Raw genomic sequence first — 20,918 nt, forward strand, 5'->3', positions numbered from 1 at the left:
AAGAATGTGTATTCTCCTGTGGATGAATGTAGTTAATTCACTGTAAATTTTGACTCCATTGTTGAGACTGTGGAATTAAAACCCCACCTACTATTATATTACTGTTTATATCTCCTTTTAACTATGTTGCTATTTGCTTTATACATTGAGGTGCTTTGATGTTAGATAAATATAATTTAATAATTGTCTTATTATAATTGTAAATATAACTGTAAGTATAATTACAATTATATAATTGTTTTAGCTTCTTGATGAATTGATCATTATATAATCTTTTTTGTCTCTTGTGACAGCTTGTATGTTAAATTTTATTTTCTGATATAAATTTAGCTACCTCTGCTTTCCTTTGGTTGCCATTTGCTTCTGATAACTTTTTTAATCCATTCACACTTATCTTATGTATATTCTTAAAGCTAAATTGAGTCTTTCCTGGGAAGCATAACATTGGGTCTTGTTTTCTCTGTGTCTCTTGATTGGAGAACTAAATCCATTTAGGGTGATTATTGATGGGTAAGGCCTTATGATTGCCATTTTGATCTTTTCTGATTGTTCTGTAGATAGTTTTTCCTTGCTTTCTCTTTTGTCGCCTGCCTTTGTGAGCTGATTACCTTTTTGCCCATATGCTCTAACTCCTTTTATCATAATCTCTTGTGTACATACTACAGGTTTTTTCATTTTGGTTGTTATGAGGCTGCTCACATAGAATACAGACATAACATTCTCTCTTGAGCTGATAACAAGTTAACTTTTACACATTTATATGTTTTTATGATGTTTATTAACCTTTTTTCATTTTAACCTGAAGTTCACCCATTAGCTTTTTTTTTGTAATATATGTCTAGTTGTGAGGAACTTCCTCAAGTTTTTGTTTGTCTTCTTCAAAAGTCTTTCTTTTCTTTATTTCTTAAGGACAACTTTGGCAGTATATCATTCTGGGTGACAGCTTTTTTCTTTCAGTATATTGAATATGTCATCCTTCTTTCTCCTGGCCTGCAAAGCTTTGCTGAGAAATACACTTACAGTCTTCATAGGTGTTTTCTAGTATGTGACAAGTCACTTTTTTTCTTGGTACTTTCACAATTCTCTTTGAATTTGTAATTTAGTTTTAACATGTCTATTTATAACTCTTTGTAGATTCAGCCTATCTGGGTTCTTTTGGGCCTCGTGGTCTGCATGTACATTTCTCTCTGCAAGATTTTGGAATTTTTCAGCCATTATTGCTTTAAATAGACTTTCTGTCCTTTTATTTTTCTCTTATCCTTTCAGGCTCTCCTCAGGTGAGGCTTCCAGCTATATCCTGCAGATGGGTGGAGCTGGATATTGTGTCCCCTTACAGGGCTGAGTCATTGTCCAGGCTTTTTCCTGTGGGGCAGAGCTGCAGACTATGCTCCACAATCAGTGGGGGTCTCGGCTGAGCCACCTGCTTGGGCAAGGCTGTTTGCTATGTCCAGCAATCATAAGGGTTAGTCTGCTGCTGAGTGAGGTTGTAGGTTGGGCTCTGCTGCTGGGTGGCATTGTAGACTGGGCTCCAAGTCTGCTCAGGATCATTGTTCAGGCTCTCTGGTATGTATGTGTAGAGGTTATGCTCACCAGTTGGGCAGGACTGCTGACTTGGCTTCCTGCCTAGGCAGGCCATAAAATGTGCTCCACAGCTGCTGGGCATCTATGGCTAGGACTTCCAGTGGAGTGGACCTAGAGACTATGCTTGACAAAATTAGGCTGGGCTACTAATTTGCCCACTGCCTAGATAAGACCATAGAATAATGTCCATTGCTAGAACGGCCGTCTGTTGGTTGGCAACCTAAATCAGGCAGAACTGACAACCAAGCTCTCTGGCCAGAAGAGGCTACTGGTTCAGCTCTACAGATGGTCAGGGTCACTGGCTGGGATCTCTATTTGGGTACCACTGCAAGCAGAAATGCAGTTCACCAAGGTCTGAGCCCTGGCTGCTGTAAGCTCTTCCCCACTTCTCTATTTCTATTTGATCCCCAGTATTTTCCTAATGATCTCTGTGACGTAAGATCTATGTGGGCTACTATGAAATGCTCTGCAGTGCTGGGGAAGTAGATATCCTTCTTGGGTTCTCTTTTTTCCACAGGAGAAACTTGAAGCTCAGGGGGAGCCCCCTTATTGCAGCTTGTGCCATTTTGAGGTAGGTGCAATGTGATCAAAGCAAAACTATTTCTCTTACTCTTCTACTGAGGTCCTTCTCAGTCTTTGTGGACCAGAGATCTGTTCCATATGCATCCCTGAGTTCTGGGATTTTTCACAATGATGTCTTATCCATAGATAGTCGCTAGTTGGTCTTCTTGTGAGGGGAACTGATGTTGGCAATGATTTATATCAACATCTTGACAGTGTCAATTCTCTGCTGATTGTTTTTTAAGCTTGAAGCTATAGAGCTGCTTCAGGAGTATATCTAGGCCTATAAATCCTAAATTGAGGCCAAAAGAGTTTTTTCAAGATACTATACAGATTTTCAAAGATTATTGGGTTTTATTGGCTAGGAATTATATCCCTTTTTCCTGCTTACCGCTACATCTCTGTATCAAATTTTCTTCTTAAGGTCAGTTTCAGTTACTTCCCCTTTGAACCTCAAATTCTGGCTAATTTCTGCTATGTTTTAAATACAATTTTTAAAAACCCTCACCTGAGCATATATTCACTGACTTTAGAGGGAGAGGAAATGGGGTGGTGGGGGAGAGAGAGAGAGACACCTCCATATGAGAGAGAAACATCAATCAGTTGCCGCTGTGTCCCAAACGGGGATTGAACCTGCAAACTTTTGGTGTACAGAATGATGCTCCAACCAACTGGGTCACCTGGATAGGGCTAATTTCTGTTATTTTTTAAGACCAAAATGATTCTGTGCTTTTCACAGCTTTTTGTATAATGTAAGTTTAGGGATTGTCAGTGAACAAACAAATTACAATTTTCTTGCTGATCAAGCCCTTGGGGTAAATGAATTGCTTCATTGCATTCTGTAAAGAGAAAGCAAAGGAGACAGTTTATTTGTATTCAGTTTAACCTCTTTGAGTTGTTGACATTGGAACTGGTTAATGGCAAACTGTTAAGAACTATTAAATTCTCATTAGTGATGTCCCTGGAATAAAGCCATGTAGTATAGGGTGTCATTTAATAGTAAATATTAAAGCATATTTATGAAAAGAAGAGAAAGGCATACCTGCATTATTTAGAAGAAGAAAACAGAAGAGTAGAACTTAATTGGTATCAAAACTGGGTCAGAGACTAATTATGATTTAAGCTCCATGTAACTTTATCTTCTCATTTCTTGATTTAGTAATTGTTTTGGGCAATGTCATGGCCAGAAGAATGAGGTGCTTTCAGAAATGTGAGCAGCTCAGAATCATTATTAACCTCAGGCTGTCTATACAATTAATAATTCAACGTAATTTTATCTGTACTAGTTTTCAGAATCCTTTGTTATGAGATAAGGTAATATTAATCCATTTGCCAGGGAACAAATAAAAAGGACACAACTCATATATCAATTAATTTATTCTAGTATGGAAGTCTCCATGTAGATTACAGTGTGCCATGACAATTATTAATGATTTAAAGGTGAATGAATTCTTATATGTCATTGACATGCCGAGATGCAGCAAAGCAAGCATGGTAACATAAGTCGGCCTGCTGAGGACACTGAAAATGTCCATAACACATGTGTGCAAAAGCTGTGTCTATTCCAGGGAATCAAAAGAAACACTTTGAGTCATATTTTTAAAAAACCATCATGGTTCATTTGTGAGCTTTCCATACATATTTTTAAAAGCTTCTTATTATAAACACATGATTCAATGATGCAGTCAAACAATGTACATCATAGAAGACCTCAAGTGGTCATTTTGTTTAAGTTCAGGTGTCATAGATTTTGCTAGCTCTTCTTTCTTAAGTGCGTACCTAGAGGCCACTTATTAGACTGTTTTAAACGAATTAGATTTATCATTTTTGAAGCTGGACATTTATTTTTATATTTGCTTTAAGATTGTCCATTATTTTTCTCCTTATATAAATATTCTATCCTCTCCATGAGGGAAAAATAATGAACATATAACTTTAAAGATCAAAATTTTATAAATATATATATATATATATATATATATATATATATATATATATATATATAATTAGAAAGGCAGAACTTAAAACTTGGAAAAATGCACAAGCCCCAGCATTCAAATTTATACAAAACCTATTTCATTGAAAGACTGAAATTCAGTGAAACAAATATTTTATTTATATTCTGCTTTTATCTTACTGTGTAACCATCTATGCACATCAGTGTGTCTGTCTATTTTAATTTCCTCAACTATAATATACAGTTAATAAATTCTACTTAGTTCACTGGTTTGTAGTGAGAACGTAAAAGCAAACTATAATACTGCAGGGTCTGGCAGAAGTACCACCTGCTTGAGTGTGGTTGGTAGGGTGTAATAATTTATAGTTTTATTTGAACATTTCACCTAAAATGCCATAGGGTATGCTTGAGTGTGATATTGTTATGTTATAGAATTACATGCTTATGATTTTGGAGTAAAAGATTTTGCAATAAAAAGGGGCATTATTTGTGCCAGATCCTGTATATTGCAGACTCCAGCTTTGATGTTAACAACAGGTTAAAATCTCAATAACATTGTGAGAGTTATTTAATCACTTTGATTCTCTGTTTTTTTCATCTGCAAAATGTTGTGTGAGAGGGGAAATATGTAAAACACATGGCACACAGTAGGTATTTAGCCAACGAATCTGTTTTCTCATCTTACTATACAAGACCTACTAGGAAGATTGATAACCTAAGTACCTCAAAGTGCAGTTTCCCACTAAGAGTGAGGCAGCATAATGTTATGCAAATAACAGTAATGTACATATTTGTATGAAACTGTAATCTTGATATGTACATTTGATCATACTGTTATGACAAATTAAGCTCCAGAGTAAGAGATGACTTTGTCAAACATTTTAGCTACTTAATCAGAGTTTCCATTTTAATTATAAATTTTATCCTACAGGTATCTGTTGGATACTGAACAATTATAATATTTTTTCTTTTCCACAGAAAGTTATAGGATTCCCAAGTAAAAACCTATTTTTTGCATATATAGAAGAAATATTAGTAGTAGTTTTGGATCTTTGTTACTTATAAAAATTAGTTCAATAACAGTAATTCCAAATAGAGACTTTAATTTTGAATCCTGAGTACTAAGCCCCCAACCCAGCCTGGTCTTGGAGCTGAGTCAAGAAATTAAGGGAGCTTGGAGAGACTGAAGCTAGTGATGTCGTTAGCTGCATGGAAATTAAAAGGGAAAGAGACATTTTCTTTGGAATTGAAAGGATGAGTCAATGAAGGGAAAGTTCTCCAGCAGCAGGGTTGCAGGGTAACAAGTAAAAACTCATGCGTGTGGTTCCTTGCAAGTTAAACATTGATTGAGAATGTTTGCTCTTCCAGTTGACTATGCTGGATGAGGTGGGGATAGCATGTGTGACATTCTTCATGTATTTATCTATGTCATAGAATTTCATATTTGGAGAAGATATCAGTGGTTATTTATTTTAACACATCTACAATTTCAAATCTCATAAATTCAATTTACAAAATTTTTCCTGGGGGAGATGAGAACTTCAGTATCACTGTTTATTTAAAGTTGCCTATTTCATATCATATCTTTTACACTTGAATAAAAATATATATATGACTTACACTAGGCATCATTTAGTTCAATTTAAACTGGAAGCTTGTAATAGCAAGAGCCTTATAGGCAGCCTCGTAGCTGCCTGCTTGGACCAGCAAAATGAACGACTGGCGACCTTGACCCTGCTCAGAGTTAAAAAAGAAAAGGAAATTAAATAGTAATAATAATAGGATTCTATAGCAGCATATTTTATCTACTTAATATTTAGCTGGTTTTAGTAAACAAAAAAAAACACAAAAATACCCTCTAGGACATACAAAGATATTTATAATGACCAAACTAGAAAAACGTATTTGTCTCAGAGGGTCACTGGGGATTTTTATCCCAAGCTGGAGTAACTGCTGGCAGATTTTCTATTATTTGCTACAAAGCAAAAGCCATAACGTTTGTCTCCAATATGTGTGGCACATACTTTGCCAAAGGAAACACAGTTCCAAACCCGCTTCTAGATGGGTTTTTAAAAATAGCCACACACACATATATTCATATACATGTAAAAATTTGTACCTATTTAAACATTATAATAAGCAATAATCAATATATTTAAACGTTATAATAAGCAATAATCAATATATTTAAACTATGAATTCCTTAATTGTCTGTGATAAGATATATGGACAAGAAGGTGGTGGAGTCACCCCACTTCTCATTTTTTCCTACACTGAAAAAACAACAATAATAGAGTTTTAGTTTGGATTTTCTTGTTTATTTTCTTTTTTTGTTTTTGCCCTATAAATTTTAGATATTTTCAAAGACAGGAATTAGCAGAGGTGGAAAATTATTAGCCAAAAATATAGGACAATAAAACAAATTCTTTTAGATGAATTTAACTGCCATAAAAAGGCATATTTTAAATTATGACCTGAAGCATCAAATCTAGACTTGCCAAGAATTAAAGCATACAAGGAGCGCTTGCTCAAGTTAACAAGAGAGATTACTGGTGTGATGGAAAGAAAAGTGACAGAATAAATATTCCAAGTTAAGAGAATTTATGTGCACATTTTGTAGTAATGAAATTTTAAAAATAGATATTTCACAGCCAAATATTTGGACTTGTATTTTAAACAAGAGAAAATAGAAATGTTTCTGAGGGTTATAGACTTACTCCATCACTGTAATAAAGTCACAATTACATTTAATTAATTTTACATAGTTATATTGTTTATTTTAACCCTGGGCGTGCCAGAAAGTACCAATAACATTAATTGATAACAGGTGGACTTTTCTAATATGCCAGGTTTTAACGTTTATTGCAAATGGAACTGTTAACGAATAACTTCACTTGAAATTTTCAATTTATATTTGGTAGTATATATTTGCCCATAAAGGAACACTAATACCCCAGGAAAAAAACGTTGCTGCTGATTTTAAATAAACTTATAAACTCTTCCACGATTGCTGAAATGGAAAAATTTGATTCATGACCCAAGACCAAAGTCTATTAAATACACGAGTTACATTTTTGCTTATGTTTGATTAGTTTGTGCGTGACCAGTCATATTCTTAACCAAGTGCTAGTCTGTATTTTCCCAGATTTTATATTTAATAGATGTGTGCCCGTGTGTGTGTGTGTGTGCAGATACTTGAGGAGACAGTCACGCACACTCCACAAGGAACGTTCTTCGGCATTCTTGGGCTGCTGCATTCAGCCGTGAAGAACACAGGGGATTTAGTCTGTCTCACGTGACCGCTCCTCAGGTGAAGAGTCTGGATAGTCAATCTCCCGTGATTTAGTAAAAAGCTTTCATTTTATTCACACTAGCCATGGTCCTCTTGATCATGTATAACTCCATAATTAACAACTCTTTAGACCAGATGGGAGCAGCAAGATTCACTGAAACCATTGTTCTGGGATAACTGGATACTAAAGTACCCTTTCTGCCTGATGGAGCACATACACTCAACCACACCAGAAGTAGAAAATATTCGGATAAGGAGAAAAATTCATCTTGTGGGAACAATAGTTTTTTTCTTATAAACAAATTTAAAATACTTTGAACTTATAATATGTATGTATAATTTTAAAAATTATATTTTTGTGCTTTGGCTAGTGTGGCTCAGTTGATTGGAGTGTTGTCTTGGAAAGGTCATGGTTTTGATTCTCAGTTACAGGTTTGATTCCCGGTCAGGACACATGGCTAGGTTGTGGGTCCAGTCCCGGTCGGGGCACATACGGGAGGCAACTGATTGATGTTTCTCTTTCACATTGATGTTTCTCTACCCTTCTCTTTCCCTCCTGTCTCTCTAAAAATCAATAAGCATGTCCTCAACTGAGGATTAAAAATCATTATAAGATAAAAATGTCTTTGTTACCTATTGTTTCATAACAAACATGAACCACCTTAAAATGCAGTAGCATAAAAACAACATTTCACTATTGTTCTGTAACAATTCTGTGGCTTGACTGGGGTCTCTCTTGTGGTTATAGTCAGTCAGATAGTCGTTGGAGCTGGAGCTATCTGGAAACTCCACTGGACCAGGTGTTTAAAATGGTTCATTCACCTGGAGGGCAATTGATGCTAGCTGTCATCTGAACTCAGCTGTGGCTGTGTTCAGTACCCTACAAACATAGTCCTCCATGTGTCCTAGGCTCCTCGCAGCAAGGCAGTTGAGTTCCAAGAGTGAGTAATTAAAGAGGCAGGGGTGCAGGCTGCTAGGCTTTGGGCCTGGGGATAGAAACTGTTTCATCTCTTCCACTGCCATCTATTGGTCAAAGCAGACACAGAGCCTGCTCACATTTAAGGGGAGAGGATATTAACCTCACTTCTCCAGGTTAGAAGTTCAAAGAATTTGTGGCCAGTTTTATTTCCCCACAATATTTTATTTTATAAATAATATTAGTAATATACTTTAGCCTGTTTCTGTTGAAAATGAGAAAAGGGCAATTTTGTTTTCAGTTCTGTTCTGTTTCCATGATAAATTATTTTAGCAACTTAATTTGTGTACCTTGAATAGAATTTTTATAGATGAAATACTTTTCTATGAGACAGAGCTAAGGCATACTTGCATTCTATAAATAATAAATTGCTAATTACCAACCTAAATCTAATAATCTCTGATGTAAACCAAACTGTTAAAGGTTGAGGGCTGGTTGAGCCGATCATATTAGTATGAATATAGTGCATTAACAATTCTCTGGTCAATATGTATGGATTAGCAGAGAAATTTATAAAGAACTTTCAACTTAAATGCTTAGTGACTTTTTAGTTATGTTATCTCATTGGCTTCAAGATGGTTATACTTTTTTTTAGTAAACATGAGAACAGTTTTATTTATTCTTTTAATATTTGCCAAACATCACACCAAATATCCATGAATTAATAGATTCTGAAGTGTAATAATTTGGAAATGTGACAAAAGTAAAATCAAACAAAAGCCACAAACATTTCAGAATAGATGATTTCTGAAAATCAGCATATTTTCCCTCTTATTTTGACATTTGTTTATCATTTTCTTATATTACATTTCTCTTTAAACACTATCATTTTACCCCCTTATCTATGTATGTACTTCACCAATAAGGTAATTGGAATATATCATTATAATATAAATGTTTACATAATGAATATGATAAGTAATTGTAGCACAAAATATTGAAAGGAAAATTATTTTCATATTATTTTACCTTTTTCCAAAAATAAGTACAGATTTGTGGTGATGTATCTTCGATAAACATAGATAGCTATACCTTTGCATTTAAAATGACTTCAGAGGTCCTGGCCGGTGTGGCTAAGTTGCATGGAGTGTCATCTTGAATCTGAAGGATTGCAGGTTCAATTCCCGGTCAGGGAACATACCTAGGTTGCAGGTTTGATCCCCAGCTGTGGTATGTATATAAGGCAACTGATTGATGTCTCTCTCTCTCCCTTCCTCTTTCTCTAAAACAATGAAAAAGTGTCCTTTTGTAAGGATAAACAGTATTTTTTAAAAATAAAATTACTACAATGTATATAAAAAGTAGTGATAATTATAATATCAAACATCGTTTTTTAAAACATTATATACAAAAAATGTTTAGATGAAGTAGGAACAATTTCAGATGCCTGCAGTGACACATAACTCTTTTCTTGTTAAATGATCATATGCCTAAAATTAGATATTTTTTTCAACTGACCCTAAATTATAGACGTGTTATAGTATGTGAGCTAACTTTAAAAGTTTCCTTGGGGAAATTTGCCTGAAGTGCTAATTAGCAGAGTCTGTGGGTTAAATCTAATGATAGTTTCTGTAAGAAGAATATGTACTAATTCTAGGCTGCCATGCTATCCATAATGTTAGTATTTTTCTACTTTGTTACCTTGGAATATCATTGATGCCCTTATCTCAAATCTATATTTTTTTGGACTAAAATGGATTCTTAGATTTCCTTTAGAATAAACCCTTTTTGCAGGTATAATTAAATCTAATTATTACAAAATGAATTTCATAACCTCTTTGCTTAAGAAGTTTTACAAATAAAACTTTCCAAAATTCTCATTGGAACCATATTTCCCCAAGGTATGATTTTAATTCCCTAATTTAGGTGCAAATTTCTATGATGTTGAGATATTATATATTCATATCATTTGAGTAAAAGATTTTGCTTTTTGTAGAAAGAACCCTTAAAAATTTATAAGTATAAAACATTGCCATAAATCACATCACATTAATTATTAAAAAGAATGAAAATTTCAACTTTGAAAATTCAAACATATTACCCTACTTGCAAGGTAACAAATTAGTCTGCCATAGTTTCAGGGATGGTTATAGAAGACCCATCTGACTCGTGGGTCAGAGATGAAGGAGTTATTCCTCATAGCAATAGCAAGACACACAGTACTATTATTTTGTACCATTTTCCAACACTCCCAACCCCACAGAGAAATATTAGAGAATTAGGCTGTACATGTGTACACAATAGTTGCAATATAGTGCAGGAACTTTGAAATTTAGAGAACAATATAATTACTCTTTGTAGTAGGGGAGACATTATTTTTTTTACACTAAACAGTAAGCATGTCTTCTTTGCTTTGGAAGGTGCGTTATCTCTTTTTCTCAAGTCTTTAAGCAAGCCTGTCCTTTTATGCTCTTTGCTCTACATACATCCTGAAAAATATAATGTGGATCAAAGAGTAGCCCATGCCTTGAATTGCTCAATTAGCAGAAATGTAAGAAACGTTTGGGTAATTTTTTCTCAACAGTAACGTGTACAATGTAGGCTCCCTAAAACAAATACAAGATAAAAATAAATTATTAGCCCCATAGCATATTGACTGTTCATTCACAATGCCTCAGTGGAATGCCATTTGGGTACAACCTTCTAAATTTCTTACATGTACAGAATGTTCAAACAGTAAAGTTTAGGAAAACATCACAGTTCTTTTAACTTTTTCTACAAAATCTAAAGAAGTGAACTAATGGTACCAGTTGTTGAAAATTTATGCTAGGTATTACGGTCATATGAAAAAAAAAAAGACATTCTCTAAAATGGTTAATAATTTCTTTGGGGAGACATAATATCCATATATGAAGCAAACTAGAGAACAACTTAGTATAGTATATATTGAAACACTAGATTATGGATATAGAATTAATGTCCTATTGATTTAATTTATAAACCATCTTAACATATATTGCCTCATTTTGTATTCATGCCTCATTCGTATTATGGTATTTTATTGACTTTACAATTTAAAATTTTTATCATCTCTGAAATAACCATGGATATTATACTTGATGGCATCTTACAAAAAAAGTAGCAGTATTTTCTGAGTGATACAGACAGTTACGGTGCATTTTTCATCATTTGAAATGCATCATTTCCACTTAGAGGAGAAAGTGAAGCTCAAAAATATTATTTTACCAAGATAACACAACCAATAGATGTTGAGACATAACTTGAACTTAGGTCATTTTATTCTAACAGTTTTTAATTTAACTAGAGGTGCTTTCTGCTTCCTGGTTTAACACCTCACACATAATTGATGGCAGAGAATTTCAAGAGGAATAATATTTGCTCAGATTGGCTGAATACCAAACGGATATTTTTTTCCAGTCCCAGTAAGAGCCTTTTCAAAGAATTAGAAGGTTAAATACAGTACATCTAATGGGAAAATGAAACAAAGTGCTATCTTTTTCCCTGTGGCCTGAGCTGTGTTTCTCTCTTTCTTCGCAGTGTATAGGTCTTTTTGTTTGTTGGTTTTAGTAACCTAAAACTTTGTTATAAGTGTTTTAAATATTTTCCAGTTTCTAGTTTGTATTTTAGTTTTAAGTTCTGTTTTTTTTTTGCTGTGTAAACTAGAATAATTTATATTTCAAGTTTTAAAATGTATATTCATCCATTTTTTGCATAATAGTTTCTAAATTTATTTATTATCCTCTTTTATATCTGTGGTTTGTTTTTATTTCTGATGTTGAGATTTTTACTTTTATTATTTATTTGCTTACTTGTTTATTTTAGTTCATCAGACTTTTCTGTTTTTTTCGTCATTCTTAGATGATTTGTGGAGCTAGACAAGGTAGGGTACATTACAAAGTGGTGCAGTCTCAAGGTTGGGTGAGATTGCTTGGATTCACTTAAGGCAACTCTCACTAAATTCATACACAAATAGTGAACATTCTCCAAGTGTTTCCATATGAAACAAATGGGTGTCAGGATACTCGATGGGTGCTGCAATCTGATGCTTCTCTTCTTCCTCTGGCTCCTGCTCCAAAAGCAGCTCCAAAAAAAAAAAAAAAACCCACAACCAAAAACAAACCAACAAACAAACAAAAACAGGCTTCTGCAAAGGTGGATGCAGATTCAGAAACAGGCTGAGGAAGTTTCTCACTGACATTAGTATTTTTCACTGGGAGGGGGGCATGACGATAGCCCATATTGCCTGAGCCTAATGTACCATCTTCGAGTTTTTGCAAGTGACATCCATATATTCTAGTGATACTATGCTTGCAAGCTCACTATTTTCATAATTTTATTTGATATTTGATCTCCACAGGCCTGGTTGTGGTCTACTACAGTAAGATGCTGGGCAGAGAGGTTAATGATAGGTCTGTGCTTAAGAGAAAGTCTGTGAGTGTAAACAGGCCAATGCTATGTGGTGTATTTTGGGGTTTCCTGGGGCCTCATGACTCATGCGTGTGCACAATATGCTATTTGTCTTTGTGATCTCCCAGGTAGCTCACCCTTTTATGCTCTTTTCTTAATAGACAGGAAGTAATAGAAATTCTTCCTATCTTGGTGCCTTGAGAATAGGACTTTGTATTTCTTTCTTTTCAATTTTATTTTTCTGTATCTATCATTCTATCTATCTAGCAGTCTATCTTCCCATTGTCACAAATCCATGCCATGTCATCTAAGCACTTGTCTGAAAACTGAACACCATTTTTACTCTTACTACGAACACTTCCTTGCAAAATTATCTGAAAAGAGATTGTTCATAGCTTTTCCCTATTGTCAAAGCAATCTGTAGCTCTGAAAAGGTAACTTGAACATTTCTCTAGAAGTATTGAATGTAAGCGTTATGATACTGTAGGGAGTCGTTGAAAAGAGGAGTATGAAAAGAGCCTCATCCTAGGACCACCCAATTTCATTCATATGTAATATTTGGTACTGTAGACTATGAAACTGTAGCAAGCAGGAAGAAGAATATCTAGGGAAACAAGGTGTATTGATTACCTTTTCTGTTATAGGCATTATATTTATGTCATTTCTAGTTTAGTGATCAACCAATAATTCACAAAAACAACCTACTAAAATTATACATTTTCAAATTTTATGTAAAATTTTTTTGAGCAATCTGATAAGTGGCGGCTTTTTACTATTCTGGTGCATTTCAGATTGCCAAGACAGTATTTTAAAGACTGTGTTGAAGGGAGACAGTAATTAGAATCACTTGGATTGCCCTTGGCATGACCCAAACATTTTTACCTGTCCTCTCCTTTAAAAAAAAATATGCCAAGGATATGTTTGTTAATTTTCAAAAAGAGAGGTAGGGAGAGAGAGGGAGTGAAATATCAATGTCAGAAATAAACATTGATCAGTTGCCTTTAGTATATACTCCGTATACTCCGACCAGGGATTGAACCCCATGTCTGGGTATGTGCCCTGATCAGGAATCAAACCCACAACCTTTTGGTGTACTGGCTGATGCTCCAACCATTTAATCAACCTGGTCAGGGCTTCTTTTTAACAAGAGTAACATCCAACCCGGACTGCTTAGGTAAGAACTCTGTCAAGAACAGTAACAAAATTACAAAGTGTTAATTATTGCATCTTTTTACAATTGAAATTCATTACTACTATTGAAATTTCTTTACTCTTTCTATTTCTGCAACATCCTGAGAACTTGTTTCAGAAGATGGACTTACTGCCTCACAATAATCTTGTAATTTCCTCCAGGATTCTTCAGCCTGAGTTCTTCAACTTGGGTTCATTGACTTAGAGAATACCTACAAATGGGTGGATCCCAGGGTCAATACTCACTTCCTTGCTTTTACGGATAGTTCAACTACCTAAGCATGTGTCCCTAAACACTTGTGTTCAGTGTTTTCTGCTTCCTTGTTGTATTTTACGTGAATATACTCAGTTAGCATATATTATTGTTTGTGCCTAGATTAATATTATATTGTAAAATTCTCCTCTACTGTACATTAAAAAAAAATCCATACATTCAGTCCATTCAGGTGTGTGCTTAGCAGTACCTCATGATTCTAATTAGCATTCTCTTGGATTATTTTAAATTTAAAGAGTCTTTGTGTCGGTTTATTGCAAATTATGCTGTTATTTAATAAAAGGAAAGAAAGGAAATAAGCAGAGTAAAAAAAGGGAAAAGAAAGGGAAGTAACAGAAAAGGAAACCAAAGGAAAGAAGAGAAGAGAACTCTATGACTTCAGTAACAAAGGCATAGTTGTCATGCAGGGCAGTTGGTCGTTCTGAGTTAGCTGTGGCTCTCCTTTACAGGATGGCAGCGGTGAAGAAGCCCCTTTCTGGTCAGTGACAGTCTCCAGCCAAATGGAAAGAAGAACACGGCAGGTACACCCCATGGATTAAAGCTTTCGTTCAGGTGGCACGTGTCATTTTTACTCTCATTTCACTGACCAAAACAACTTACATGTGAAGGCTTTTTCCAATCAGGCATAGAAGAGTGTGAAAATTGTATACAACAATACAATCTCTCAACTCCTCTTTTGTGAGGTGTCAGTTCAAATCACTTACCCATTTTCCTCCTTGATCAGCTTGCCCCCAACCCCATGTGGTAGTGCTTCTACTTTGCTTTTGTTGATTTTCCTCTCTTTATTTCTGATTTTATTAATTCCTTTTATCTTTATATTTATTATAATATTCAGCATGTCTTCCTTATACTGATTTTTTGTAGTATATACTTAGCTTTTTGATTATCAACGTTCTCTTTTTTAATATACATTTAATAGTATATATTTTCCTCTAACTTAAATTATATCTCACAAGTTTTAATATGTGCTATTTTCTTAACATTCATTTAAAATTGTTTTTGAAAATTTACATCATGATTTTTAAAACTATTGGGTTATCTGATAGTTTCCAAACATATCGAGGTTTCCTACTTATCATTCTTTTCTCATTTGTTTCCAACTTAATTGTGATCATAGAAATACTTCATATGATTTTCATCTCTTCAGCTTCATTGCTAATCATAGGTGCGTCATGACCGTTCTTTATGTAGAAAAAGGTATAGTGGTTAGTACTAAGGGCAATGACCTGCAGGTACTTATTAGATCAATTTGCTAATCTTTTTGGTCTAGTCTGATATATCATGTGGTAGGAAAAACTCAAATCCACTTTCCTGAAACTATTGTGGCCATCTTTTCCAAAATAAGGATCAATGACACCTGTTGGGAGCTTGAAATAAGTCATGAAGGGAAAATTTACACCACAGAAATAAGTAAATACCACAAACCAGGGCTTTCTATTATTAAAGGCCAACACACTACTGGCCATATCCTTATGCGTATTATCAGCATACATGCTACCAGTTAATGAGATTATACATATCTTTTTATTCCTGGATGGTTTGTCAATTTTCATATTATATGTTTTGAAGCTATATCATTCTAAACTTAGAATTATTACATCTTATTGCTGAACTAAATGACAATGAACTGGCCCTCTTTATCTTTAGTAATGCATTTTGCCTTATAGTCTACTTTGACTGGAACAGCAATATCAGGGTTGTTTTTGTTAGATTTTTCTAAGGAAGATATCTCTCCATCTTTTGCTTTCCATCCTTCTGAATCCCTACAGTTAGGCATGTCTCTTGTAAACAGAATATAAATGAGGTTTTAATTTTTTATTCGATCTGACAACCTAGTCTTACAAATGAAGCACTTATTTGATTTATATTTAATATTGTTACTCACATGTTTCAGTTTAAACTTCTAATTTTATTAAGTAATTTCTCTTTGCTTCATTTGTGCATTGTCTTGCCTTTATTCTTTTGGAAGTGATTGAGTGCATTTTATTGTTTAATTTTTCCTTTACTTTCAACTTATATTCTTTAAAATTTACTTTCAAGTGAATATATATGCATAAAAACAGAAATTGAGACGATTCTGTATATACCTAAATTAATGTTAACAGAGAATTATACTATTTAAGAAACATTTAATTTTCAAGCTAATAAAAAGAAAAATGCAATAATAAAATGCACACATAATTCCCAAAACAAAACAAGAAAAGTGAGAAGAAAAGACAGCGTATAAGAAGAGAAGTCACTTAAAAGAATGGTGATGTAAAAGCCAAAGTGTTTGAGTCACTATAGTAAATGTAAGTACACTAAATGTTTTATTTATAAAGCAAGATTGTCACATTGGACAAAACCCCCCCCCACAAAACCTCAATTATATTTTGTTTACAAAAGATGGTTTTACACTTTCTTTTAAGTCTGTGCCTAATAACTCCAATATCTGTAATTTCCATAGGACTCTATGTTCTCTTGTTTCTCTGGGTTTTGTTAATTTGTCTCATTTACCTAGGTTTCCAATTATTTTCATAGTCTGTTAGACATTGAATTTGCAATATTGTCTATAGAAATATTTTAATCCCTAGCATAATATTACTCCCGGAAAATGTGTTTCCATATGTTTCTGCCAGGGAGCTGGGGACGGAGCTCTCCAGTATTACTGCACTTTCAAGTACTGAGCTCATTGGAAGATGAGTTGAAGTCTTAGTGGCCATCTATCCTTTCTTGTTCAGATTTATGCTTAAATTGCAGTCATTTTGTAGCTCAAACTAAATTAAGAAAGTTCATCAAGGACCTTTTAAAGGTCCTTTAATTCCAGCCCTGTATTCCTAAGCATGTGAGTCAATTCAGTTATCCCTCAGCTCCTCAGTTGTTTCTCTCCCTTTAATTTGCAGGGGTAATGGAGCTTACTTTTCTGAGCCTCTGTCTTTTACCTTATCAGTTCTTACTTATTCTTCACATTATGATTTTTTATCTTACACATTTTTGGATTTAAAAATATTTTTCTAGCAGAATAGTTGATCCAGTTTAAGTATTCCACTACTATTGAAAAGGAAAGTCCTTAATATTGTGGGAATTTATTTCAATCGTTTCACAACAAAATTACATCATTTTTCAATTCTGTTATTCTCTAAACAAACCATTCAGTCTTTACCTTTATTAAATATCTTTCAAGAGTAGGGAAAGGAATGATCTCCATTTTGCACATGAAATCTTTACGACATAGACTCTGAGGCATAAAGAAGGTCTTTAACTGTATATCTCACTGACATGGACGATGGGGGATAGAGTTTGAGTACTTCTTTCTAAATTTTATTCATGCTCAGGACACGTCAATGTTGTAAACTTTAAACAACACTAGTTAATTAGACTTTAGATTTTCCATGTTTATTACTGTATCGCCAAGTGAAATGTTACAAGTCAAGTTAAAAAGATAGCAACTAATCATAAAATTATTTCCGTTCTTACTAAAGTGCTAATCATTGTTTAGGTTCTGCATCTCAATATATCCACTTTGCCTAAGTTTTCATTTGTTTAATAACTATTTACACAAATTTTTTAACTATTTACTATTTACACATTTGTAATAACTATTTACACAAATGAAGAATCAGAACAAACATCCAATACCATTTAATTATATAATTATAGTCAGTGACCTTAGTCATTATCTTTGTATAAACTTCATTTGATAACTAACAATTTTAAAATCATTTGTGTAAATGAGAAAAAAGCAGAGTATTAAGTTTTCCAGAAGATCCAACTATGTATTTAAGGAACAGCTCCTGTTCTCAGATATGCTTACAGTCTAGTGGAGAACATATGTATGTATTATAAAATGAAGATACTGAGCTGGATGTAAGGGTGATATGAGCAAAAATGAGAATAGTGCTGACTGTGGGGTGAATAAGAACCTATGTCATTCAAAAACTGGGAGTACAAACTAGAGTGACTGTTTCTCTTTACTCCATTTAAGTAGCTTCAGCAATGATATAGGATCCTCACTGCAAGCGAAGTGAGAGAAATGGCATATTAAGATTTCTCCTTTTTATTCTACCCAACAAATGATTGACCTTAAGAATACTATAACTTCCTTAGGCATATGTCTTATTTGGATGAAAAGTGCTTTTCATATAGTAAATTCTCAACAAACCTTTTTAAAAATGGATGTGACTTGGTTGTAGATCTTATTATTTTAAAAAAGCACGAAGACCTTTCTAGTGTCCAATTGAAACTGAAATCTTTCAATATATATTTTTTATTTTCCTTTTTGCACACTAATGATGATTTTTCTAATGATGTTTTACGACATATTCTATAAACAACAGTTGGACCTCTGGTTACATAAAGCACTATACCTTTCATGTATAACATAAAAAATATGAAGTTATCTACATGTCCATTTATCTGGGGCAATCCATTTCACTTGGATATATGTGACAGGAGTGATATTTTAATATGGTTGAGGCTCAGGCTCAGATTTATTTTGAAAGCCTAAGAAAAAGCATTCACAATTTTATAGCCTACACATGGGATCCTATTGACATATGGTACCCACCATAGGTCTTCACTCACGGTAGCCTGCAGTCTCAGAGCTGGGGAGTGGGCCGTACTCACAGCTGCAGTTGGGCAGATGCATTTGCACGAAATCAGGATGGAATGGTTTTTGAAAATTACATAACGATTAAACCTAATCTGTGGAATTTTCAACTTCTTTATATCAACTACGGTTGGTAAAATGACATGAAAATCTGTAATAATGTGATTGATGTAGGAACTGTTATACAGGATTACAGCCATCAGGAAGGAATTGGATATGTAAAAACAGATCCACACTCATTTTCCCCATGAGGGTCAGGCATCATCTAGGACATCACAAAATATCGGTGATGTGATTGGTGGGGACATAACTTCACATGAATTTTCTCTGTCATATTAGACTTGACAAAATTTTATAATCTAGTCCAGAAAATATTATAGGAGAAATGAAAAATCATCTTATCGCTTGTTTCTCTTACTCTCTGATCTGTCCTCCTTTTCCTTAATGGGAATATGACAAGGTTATTAAAGTGATATACAAATTACAAGGAGTGATCTAACAAGAGAGAAAATATAATATACTGCTATTTATGTAGTGTGAGTGAAGTAACGGGGATTGCTACTTTTGGAATTAATTCCGTGAAGGAAGGTAATTGCTGCTTCCCTGTGTTGTGTGATTATATAAATGGCAGTGCAGTTTTAAGACTTTGTAGAACACAGGGGTTTTTGAACTTAAATTGGATTTAGCAAGAATAGAAAATAGAAAAGTTTAAAGACAAGCCAGGAAATAATTATTTAGTGTGGGAATCAAGCAGAATTCTTTTAAAACTAGAAGTAGTATGAGTAGTGTGAAAAATATTTATGACATTTCCAGTTTAGCGACTAACCAATAATTCACAAAGGAACCTACTAAAATTAGAGATTTTCCAAATTTTATGGAAGTTTTTCTAAATAATATGATAGATGGTGGCTTTTACTGTTCATGCTGTATTTTAGATCCCCAAGACAGTAATTTAGAGATTTTTATGGGAGGGAAAAAGCAATTAGGGGCATCTGGATTGCTCCGGGCATAACCCACATATTTTTTATTTGTCCCTCCTTTTAAATGAGAGTAATGAAATTAACCCTGACTGTCTAGGTGAGAACTTTGCCAAGAATGGTAATGAAATTACAAAGTATTTTCTTGCAATTAAATTTTAATATCACTGTGAAAATTTCTTTACTCCTATTTATGCAACATGCTGAGAATTAAATTTTTTTTTTAATTTTAGGATGGTCATTATTTTGAAAAAATATTTTATTGTTCAATTATAGATGTACATGCTGAGAATTTAGAAAATGGATTTATTGCCTTATAATAACCTGATAATTTCTTTGGGGGTCCACGGATTGGAGGAAATTCATAGATGGATTGACCTCAGGAACCATAAGCACAATTTTCTGGACTTTATGGCTTCTTCAAATCTTGTAAGGATTTGGTTTCCCCCAAATTAACACTCCATTGGGAGTGTGATTCATATATTACTATATAACATTTTGAAAAAAGAAGGGTGAAGAAGAGTTATATCTTATAGTGATGTATTTTAAAGTATCATATAAAATACTTTGAATAGTTTTTAGAACACTTAAATGCATATTATGAAAGCACAAGGTGGCCCAGCTAGCTCAGTTGGTAGAGCATGGGACCCTTAATCCCAGCGTCGTGGGTTCAAGCCCCACGTTGGACTTTGGGGGAGGGAGGTGGGTTCAGCTGGGGTGGGGTGGAAGGATGGGGAGAAAAGGCATACAACTGTAATTGAATAACAATAAAAATTTTTAAAAAAAGAAAAAAGAAAGCACAGCAAACAGGAAGGAAAAGTTCTAGGTAAATAAAATGCATTTATTGTCTACTCAAAGTCAGGCATTATGTCATGTCCACCGTAAAGATTTCATTTTTGTAGAAAAAATTTTATACTTACATGTAGCCAAACATGATGTCTACTTGGGATAAACATAGTTTTTAATATCAACATTAATTATACTTCAGTCAAAATCATTGGATTTGGGAAAAGTAATGTTTCATGGTCTGCAGCCTTTGTTCCATATTGTAATAACCCTGGAAGATTTTAAAATGCTTTAGAACATGAACTCCTTCCCAGATTGATCGAATCAAATATTCTGGAGAAAACCGGGGGATTGGGATTTCAAAAAA

General features: G+C 34.0%; 1 non-coding gene across 1 annotated transcript; it reads left to right on the forward strand.

Annotated features, from left to right (window-relative positions):
- The first annotated feature begins 20,381 nt into the window (after positions 1–20,381).
- TRNAK-CUU (transfer RNA lysine (anticodon CUU)) lies at positions 20,382–20,454 on the forward strand. Its single transcript has one exon. It is a non-coding gene; the product is annotated as a tRNA-Lys (tRNA).
- The last annotated feature ends 464 nt before the right edge of the window (positions 20,455–20,918 follow it).

Source organism: Desmodus rotundus, chromosome 13 (assembly GCF_022682495.2).
Source record: "Desmodus rotundus isolate HL8 chromosome 13, HLdesRot8A.1, whole genome shotgun sequence".
Lineage (NCBI taxonomy): Eukaryota > Metazoa > Chordata > Mammalia > Chiroptera > Phyllostomidae > Desmodus > Desmodus rotundus.